The sequence below is a fragment of the Macrobrachium nipponense genome, chromosome 12, assembly GCF_015104395.2.
Source record: "Macrobrachium nipponense isolate FS-2020 chromosome 12, ASM1510439v2, whole genome shotgun sequence".
Taxonomy (NCBI): Eukaryota; Metazoa; Arthropoda; class Malacostraca; order Decapoda; family Palaemonidae; genus Macrobrachium; species Macrobrachium nipponense.
In genome coordinates this window covers 99,816,989-99,826,988 of record NC_087205.1, presented here as the reverse complement: position 1 = coordinate 99,826,988, position 10,000 = coordinate 99,816,989, and the positions used below count along the sequence as shown (strand labels likewise).

At 35.5% G+C, this 10,000-nt stretch overlaps 1 pseudogene; it reads left to right on the top strand.

Annotated features, from left to right (window-relative positions):
- LOC135224702 (collagen alpha-2(IV) chain-like) overlaps window positions 1-10,000 on the top strand; it is a 377,596-nt pseudogene that overhangs the window by 286,913 nt on the left and 80,683 nt on the right.

The following is a 10,000-nucleotide window of genomic DNA, read 5'->3' as shown; positions in this document are numbered from 1 at the left end:
CTATATTTCTTCATGATCTGCCATTTCAAAGTTGTTTGTTTCAAAAGATTTGGATGTTATACATCCTGACTCAAAACAAACGTCAGCTTCAGAACCCTCTATGTTATGCAATATCATAACCTTCATCAGAAGATTTTTAGATATGCATTAAGGTATTAATTTAGTTTTTCTCTGGTATTATAGCAATATTTTACCTTAGAAATAGTGCTAAAGGGACCTATTTCACTGGGCGACACAGGTTCTTTGCCCAGAAATAGATTTTTCCTTCGTCAAAATCCCTTTTGAAGTCAGTCATGAAAGTTGAGTGTGAGATATATGTATACCATTATTGCAGTGTTATAATGTTATAATGTTTCAGTGCTATCATGTTTTTATTGAATAGTTTCTAATTCTTTTCCTTCACTGTAGATTTAAGCATTTATTTTTAATTGTTATTTTCCTACAGATTTCATGGGGATTTTTTTCTTTTTCATAAAAGTTCTCCTACTAGGCTTCTATTTGAAATGCAGTGTGCTTGCTTTTCAATTTGTAGAGAGAGTTATGTAGGAAGTTCCCTTCACTATACTTTTGAGTTCCACTTATCTTTATTACAAAGTTACTAAATTACAAAGTTTAACAATACATTACTTTATAGATTTAGCAAATTAGATTATAAGTTTACTTTTATTTATAGGTTCACTTGGACCTGTTGGACCTCCTGGACCCCTTGGTATGGTTGGCTTCCCAGGTGCAAAGGGAGAGCCTGGCTTGCCTGGCCTCCCTGGTGTTAAAGGCAATAGTGGCTTCCCAGGCCAATCAGGTAGGTGTCAGTACATCTGCAAGGATACCCTACAGTTTGTGTTCAATTAAGACAATAAATCAACCACACAAAAAATTACCTCATCTTTGAATCTCCGAAATTATATTCTCCCTAAAGGAAAACTATTTTGAGATTTCCTTGCAGCTAGTGTTACTTATCTCTGTCAGAGGTCATATAAGTTTATGAATTTGGATAAGAATGCACATGAGTTCTGTTCTAACTCGTGACTTAGCTTACATATTATTTATAAGTTCAATGATAGCTGTTTCAACTTAAAAGACAGAACCCAGGAAATCTCTTGTACTACAGTATATGAAAATTATACAGTGTGATGAATTTAATCTTATTTGAAGTTCAGTTTCATCTAAAATCGTTTTTGAAATGATTCTATCATAAATTGGCATTTCCCATCTCTTTAAGTGTCTTCATTATTGATTCAACTTCAAAAAATGTTAATTCAATAATTATCACATAAGGTTCCCCTCTTAGCTCGTATTCATGGCCTCAAAAAGAAAATTTGCCCTGCATTGTCTTTTGTCTTTGATATTATTGACCCATCTTTCTTTTGACAAGTATTTTCCTCTTATTGCCCATAGATATGTATTTATTTGATCATTTTGTGCTCTTCTTGATTTTAAATTTGACTTCATTATCCAGACTTAAATACCTAACCTATTTTACTTTGAACTCTTCTTGTGCTCATAACATTAGTCAGTGTACTATACCTTACGTTTTTGTCTATTTTTTTTATTGTATCCAGCATTGAAGGGTCAGTCTTTATTGCCATACGCGTATTGCAATACAGTACAGTACTTTAATAATGTATATGATTACTGATTTTAGTGTGTCAAAAAATTTAAGATTTTGTGGAAATACATTTAACCTTTTCTACATTTTAGGATATGTAACCCCCTAGTTAGCAACCATATTTCACTATATTTAAGAATATGTATTCCTGTAACATAGCCCTCTTGACAAAAGTACAAGAATATCTCAGATTTTTAAGTCTTCCCAGCTTGTTACACAAATTATTTCCTTTTGTTTCATTTTTATATTTTTTTAGGTACTCCTGGTAGACCAGGGCTTGATGGTGCCCCAGGCAGAGAGGGATTAAAAGGAGATCTTGGTGCACCAGGTCTACCAGGTATAGCTGGCCAACCAGGTCGTGATGGACTTCCAGGTCCTCCAGGTCTCAAGGGTAATCCAGGGCTTAGTGGTAGACCTGGAGAACCTGGTATACCTGGTAGAGAAGGTATCAGAGGAGATAAAGGAGACCGTGGGTCTATGGTAAGTATTTTAATATTGTATTCTCTCGTTTACATTTCATGACTACATTAGAGAAAAAATAATTGTTGCAACATAGGTAAAAGATATTCACAGTATCTTTGATTATGTAGACACTTGTTAAATAGCACTTTGAACATGGAACATGAAAATATTCGGTGACCTCCTTTGGTCAGATTTGGTTTTTGACTGCCACATCACAGGGATGATATGGCACTTCACAGTCAGTGACAAAGTGGAATGTCAAGATTGACCCACTGTACACTTACACCCATTCTTGCTGTGAATGACTAAATATATATGTTACGCATAATGTGGATAATTGCCTAATGTGAACATTAGGCAGAAAATTGCCTAATGTGTACATTAAGCAAGCAGTTTGCTTAAAGTTTACAATTTGTTAACATTAGGCCAAACATGCCTATTGTTCAAATTAGGCAGCTCAATTTTGGCCCGATGTGAATACGACTGCCTAATCTAAACATATATTATGGTTTAGTGTAGAAATGGAAATTAATTCAACAGACAACCCACGGGAGGTTACAAGAGAATGTAACATGGTTAATGTAGAGACAGCTAATAGAATTCCAATTTATTTGAATAAATACAAACATAATTAATGCAATATCAGTAAAAGAGAAATAAGTCAACAGATCTCAGGGTTCAGTTGAGTCCAGTCAGAAATTTTTGCATGATCTGGCCGGGTGACAGTGCGAGTTGCATTCAAGTTTTTTTTCTTAGGCAGCTGCATCGTTCTGATGTACATTGAGTAGTACATTGACACTTTATATATCCTTGCCCGCCAGGCCAGTGGCTCTGGCTGTTGCTGTTCTAATCGATAGGCAGATATCAGGAACCTCTCCAGACTTTATCAGGGCCTGTTTGATTGCACTTAGATCAGCTGCCGTAAATTTTGGTCCAAGAATTCCCTCCCGACAACCTACAGTGTCTAGTCCATCTTGTTCCTTGAGGACGACCACTAACAGATTTTTAGGATCTGTTGGACCACGATCGACATCCGGGACCTTCAGCGTAGAACACTGACCAATGGATAATGGCTTAAGTGACAGACCCAAAGTTTCGAGCAACATTCGAACAACACTCCAGTTACAGTGGTTCATCATTCAATTCACATTAGGCAAAATACCCTCGCCTAATCTGAAAATCATGCATAATGTTGACAATAGGCAAGTAATTTGCCTATTGTCAACATTGTGCAAAACAAATTGCCTAATATGATTAGGCAATTTTTCTGCCTAATGTTCACATTAGGCAATTATCCACATTATGCGTAACATATATAAAATATTTATGAGTGTATTGACTGTGATTTTATTGTCTGTTTCATGAGTGCTATTTTTCCATATTGTTGTGTAGCACAATCTGTTTTTATTTTAATTTTATCCATTTTACAGTTAGCAAGAATCTGGGAAGTCTGATGATAAGTCCATGTCTTTTTTTATATATAGTTAAACAGTGATGCCATGGAGTTTATTACATTGTTTTGTGTCAGTTTATATAAAAATATGCAATAAATGTTTACCCTCCCTAAGGATGAAATGTATTAACTTCTGTGTATATACAGTCTATGCAAGAAAATGACACAAATATTAGTACCAATAATTCTGGAAAGAGGTTAAAATTCTTGGAATTTTAATATCAGGTTTCATTGAATTTATCAACAGATTCAAGTTCAGAATATTAGGTACTGAAAAGAACAAGTTGTATCAGAATATATAAAGTCAGTTAATGGTGAATACAGAATACTCTAACTGTAAATTAGTATTGATTAAAGATATGCAAATGTTGGAAGCAAAACTTACACTAGCGTGTAAAAATGTGCGTTTTGCTTGACACATGGGGCTGGTTTTTGAAGGATTAATCATAGAATCTTGTTTTATGATCTGGTTTTTTAATCCGTGTATTGTACTTCGGTTCTTGTCTCTTTTGCTTAGGAAAATGCTGGGTGTTTACCAAGGGTTTTGCTTAGTTATTAGAAGGGTACAGCATTTCACAGATTTTGTTCTATGTTCTTTGCATTAAGACTTGCCTGAATAGTGGTTGCTTTACTTTTGGGTATTTTATCAGTAACTTTTCATAATGCTTATTGTTGGAAATTTAGCATTTTTCTTCAGATATTGCCATTGTAAACAATTAATGAAATTACCATTTAATTTGTTAAGAAAACTGTGCCAGAGAAAATTATTTCAGAGGGGCTTTGATAATTCTGGAGGAGGCAGCAGAATATTTACTTCGGCCTTATATTTTTTTCAGTCATTGGACATCTCTTTTTTTTTTTTTTCTAGGAACCCTGGAATCTTTCAGTCAGGTCTTCATTATTCATGTAAAGTTTTACATAGTTTTCATTTAAAATATTGTTCATTTTAATATCATAACCAGAAATACATCTGTCTTTTTTTTTAATGCCTTGTTACTTTTGTTGTCTCATCATCAATGGCAAGTGTTGATTTGATATAAAGCCTTTGCACTTGGCTTAAGTAAAATCATATTAATATTTACAAAACTCATTTTAGACTGGGGTGAATCCATGCACATATTTTTGCATTCAAATAGTTTTACCTTTTGAATGTTTAGGCAACTAATTGAAAAGCTGAATGACCATGCATTAAGAAATGTTATCTATAGGTCCTGATTTAACTTAGACTATTCTTGCAACTATTAACTGAAGCTACTTATTCACTTGCAACTGCTTCTTGGATAAATTATTCTTTATTTGAATTGTAATGAGTCTTTCATGTTTAAATCAAGTCAGATATGTATGGGAATAAATTTCAGGGTCCACCAGGTGTTCCTGGACCTGCTGCTGATAAGGGAGAGAGAGGGCCACCAGGTCCAAAAGGTGATCGTGGAATAGATGGTTTACCAGGAACTCGTGGAGCTCCAGGTCTACCTGGTCAAAAAGGACGTGATGCATTTGGACCTCCAGGCCTAGCTGGAGACAGAGGCCCACCAGGTCCCGCTGGTCTTCCTGGCATAGATGGTCAACCAGGCCCAAGAGGATCTGATGGTGTTAGTGGATTCCCAGGTTTAAAGGGAGACAAGGTAAGGATAATGATACACCATATTAAACAGTTAAGACTACTTTAGTAAATTGTTCTTATCTTTGCATGCCCTTCAATTTTCTTTTTTCTTAAAAGCTGTGAATTTTTATACGTAAATAAACAAGGGGTTATCATGAAACTTTGTGCATAACCTATGAAAAACTTTGTCATTAGGTAGCATCATTACTAATTAAGGTCACATTATCTTTTTACTTTCCACAAAGTAAGATTCCGAAAACTGTTTCTTGTATAACAATTATTATTAATATTTTATACGTAACTTACACTTTAACATGATCATGAATTAACAATAGGATGGTCCAGATTAGAAAGTTAAGGGAAAAACTCAGATTTGAGAACTGTCCTTTGTACCCAATTAGGCAATGTCAGTGATACGTACTTGCAAATAGCTTTCTTTAATGTAATCTTGGATGTGTTATAAGATGGTCCAAGTTTTACAGTTATTTTGGGGAAAATCTCAGATTTCTGTTGCAAAACTTATTAAAAATTGTTTCATATACGTACGTACATCTTTCAAAATTTAATTCATTGATGTTTTGCACAAAGCTTGCATTAGATATGGTTTCCATCCAACATGAATAATTATGGTTCCCTGCTACCTAGAAGCTGAGTCAGTGATTGCTACCTTCACAGTGCAGGGGAAGTGGCTGTGCCTTATGTGAAAAATGGTTAAACTATGGTATACACATCAGTTATCTGTGAATGTAATGAATATTGAAAAATGCTGAACGGTATGTTAGTGGTTTTGTTAGTAGCTGTCAGAGCAACAAAAGTCATCAACAGGGAATGTTCACATACTTTTTGGGTTTTAAGCAATTCAGAAAGTCATTTTTCTATCTTGGCCCTTCTCTAATTACAGCAAAGCAAATTTAGATACTATACAAAGTCTAACATACGGAGACACATGAATATCACATTGATTTAGTGAGAGCATTAGTGATCAAATGCAGTAGTCAAAGTGTAGCCTAAACTGCAAGTGTTGTCATGAACACTGAATGACCAAGCCCTTCAATCATTATTCCTCAGTTATCTGTGTAAATATTATCAATAAGTATGTAGTTTCTAAATATACCATAAAGCTAATGTATTTAGTAATTTCATGTAAGATGATGTTGAGGTCTTACCTTGCTCATTGTAATGTAATTGCTTACATGATGTTGAGGTCTTACCTTGCTCATTGTAATGTAATTGAAGTTGAACTTTTGATTGCTAACTGGGTTTTTTACAATTAGAATGTTCTTTGTGCCATTCATATTGATGTTTTTAAATGTGCAGTAAAGTTTCAGTACTACACAATTTATTTTGTAAGAGGACATTGATATTTGAATTTTGAGGAGTCCTGTGCATTTGAAGTATTATTTAGGTTCATTATCATGTTTACTCATGGATGACATTTCAGGGTTTGCGAGGCTTACCAGGATCACCTGGAGATGACTGTAACCCGATCCCAGGACCACCAGGACCTCAAGGACAACCTGGACTGAAAGGAAATCCAGGCTTTAATGGACGTGATGGTGAAAAAGGTTTATCTGGAAATCCAGGTAAGGTCTCTTATGATACTCAACAATGCCAAATTTAATTATCATGTTCTTTTAGCAGCAAATATGCAGCTACTGTCAAATCTCCTTAATGGTCTTGAAGTACTTAATATGGCTTTTTTATTATAATGTATGGAGGAACCTTTTGAATAACTTTTTTACTGAAGCAAACCACTTAACTCAAACTAGGCTTTGAGCTGTGTTTTTTGTGTTTTGAGTCTATTTCTATTATTTTATTTTCTGGAATCATGTGCCTTAAGATGGATAACCCAAGATGTGTGGGGGAAAGGGTATAGTAATCACATTTCTACAGGTCATGCAATTTTGATTTAAACATCGTTTTCTTAGTACTATTCCTCATGGAGTATGCTTTCCATGGTCTATCCAGAGCTCCATGGTGACCAGACTAATGTCAAAGAATTCTCTTAACCCAACCCAAGAGTTGCTAGGGGATTGCCATTTAAGGACCACAGCAATATTAAACGTTAACAACTTCAGTAATGGAACCAATATTTTCTTGGTCATTTTTTAGCTTATCACCTAATGTTTGTACATGGTTGTATTCTCTTTACGTCGCAGATTAATAATAAAAAATTAAATACAAGATTCTTTTGAAAACTGGTACTATTTAAAAAGAATATTTTTTGGAAAGAAATAATTTTGTCAAAAACTGCTTTTTAGTTTTGGAATGTTTTATGCAGCATATTTTGCGATAATATCCAATTTTTTAATGACAATATTTCTCCTTAGCTATTCAAGAAACTCCTATAAAATTACGAAAGATATATAGCAGTTATTAATTGGTTGAATCAGTGTATATGTGTGTGTATGCTAACTGATCATGCACACGTGTGTTGCTTAAACTTGAATGTTAAATTCTATAATTTTTCTCCCTAATACAAAGTTGTACTATCATTGAATTCTGTGAACCACTTTTCATTAGCAACATATCTCTTTCATAGTGTATAATTCTCTCATGCTTTATATATATATATATATATACAGTATGTTTTTCCTCATAATCCTTTTGAATTACTGGGTTGCTTTCCCAGTTGGAGCCCTTGGGATTGTATTAAGTATTGTCAACTAGGGTTAATAATAACAACTTTGGCAAATATTTTGAATTTTTTATGTAGATGAGATCCTTGTGGTTTTGTATGTACCTACTAACCATTTTGAGCCTGTTGACGCATAGGGTTTCTCGAATATCTTTTTATATATCAGCTGTATCTTCTTGATATTTTGGCACAGCATGTTTTAGACCCACTGGTAATTTTGGGCAATATAATGAAGTACCAGAATTTATTGATTAAGGCAATTTATTGTGGAAATTTATCAATTTCCTCAATATTCGTTGTAGATATCCGAACACTTGTCCTTGGCTTAGCTAATGAGTTAGGAAAGAAGCCCCGCCCACTCGTTTCTCTCTGTCTCAAACTTATGAATGGAAGAGTTTACTACGATGTGGCTTTGTACGTTTTGAATTACCAACAATAACCCTTTCCTATTCAGTATCTTACATATAAGCATTTGTATATTTTTATATATCATGTAGTATGCTTTATTTATTACCATGAAAATGGGATGGAAGATGGCCAGCTTTGATTATAAGATATTGCATATGTGGGGCAGTGACTGTCCTCTGTTAGCATGGTATGGCATGGCACATTGTCTATTACCAGGATCAATGGCTCAGGAAGTGATAGTAAAAGTAGCGATGTCAGACATTGGAGGATCTGGCCAGTCATCTCCCCATTATAGTCGCCACAGGTGTTTTTTGCGACAAAACCAAGAAAAGAATTCTCTACAAATCCTTCCACAGAATGCTATAATTGTCAGTTTGATAAAAGACTTTTAAAACCATTCAATCATGTTCTGGAGCAAGTATGTTAAAGAGATTATCACCTACCTTTATAGAGAAATTCTTAGCCCATTGGCTACGTTCTCTGCATTATATGCAGCGAACAGCCATAATGCAAATGCATTGTGGCATCCACGATGACAGTACCGTAACATGTTTACCTCAGCTGATACAATTGAATGGTCATACACTTGCAGCTTTGGGTGACTTCAGACGTTTGCACATATTGGACGACAAAATAAGTATACCTGAAAACCAGTCAACTACTGCTCATCTAATTTTCTGTCATTCCATTCATCTGTATCTATCCACTGTAAATGAACCATGAGGTTATAATAATCTCTCAAAATAATGAAATACAGCTAAACTTTAATGTCTTAACTAAAAAGCCATATTGTAGTACACTCTTCCATTCATAAGTTGGAGGCAGAAAGAAACTTGAGCTAAGCCAGGGAAAGGTGTTCGGATATCTACAACGAATGTTAAGGAAATTGGAAAAGTTCGAGTCAGTTACCTTTAATCAATAAATTCTGTTATGTACTTCTTTACATTGCCCAAAATTACCAGAGGGTCTAAAATATGCTGTGCCAAAATACATATCAAGAAGAAACAGGTGATATATAAATAGATATTCAAGAAACCCTATGCGACAATGGTCTTGAAATGGTCAGTAGGTGTTTTAAATTTATTTCACCAAATATAAATTTTATCTTCATTATTTATGTAGTAATGATGTCCAGTACTATGGTTTATTGTTGTTAGGGTTAGTGCATTTTGAAATAAATTGTTTTTTCAGATGATTCTCTAACTTTCTGAATATTTCTTATACGTATTTCAGGTTTTCCTGGAAGAGATGGCTTACCAGGTGCTCCAGGTTCTAAGGGTAACTCGGACCCCCTGGCTTACAGGTCTCCAGGGTTTTAAAAGGTGAACCAGGATTTCCTGGAGCCAAGGGTAATCCAGGTTTACGTGGAACAGACGGTCCCCCAGGTCTGAGAGGTGAAAAAGGCAACCAAGGATTGCCTGGTGGGTCTGGACTTCCTGGGGTTAATGGTGCTAAGGGTGATAAAGGCAATGCTGGCCCAAGTGGACCTCCTGGTGTCCCAGGTATAACAATGAAGGGAGAAAAGGGTCTTCCAGGAACTTCCAGGTAAACCTGGTCGGAATGGAATAGACGGAGAAAGAGGACCTAAGGGAGACATGGGTTTCCCTGGGTTACCTGGTCAGCGAGGTCCTGCTGTGATCCTGGTATTCCAAGTGCTAAGGGGACAAAGGTAATGCAGGATTTCCAGGGACAGTCCTGGTCCACCTGGTCAAGATGGTAGGCCAGGAATTATAGGTGAGAAAAGGTTGCCCGGGCCCTGTGAGAGGTACCTCCGGGGCAGCAGGGTCCTCCTGACCATTTGGCCCTAAAGGTAATCCAGGTCTTCCAGGA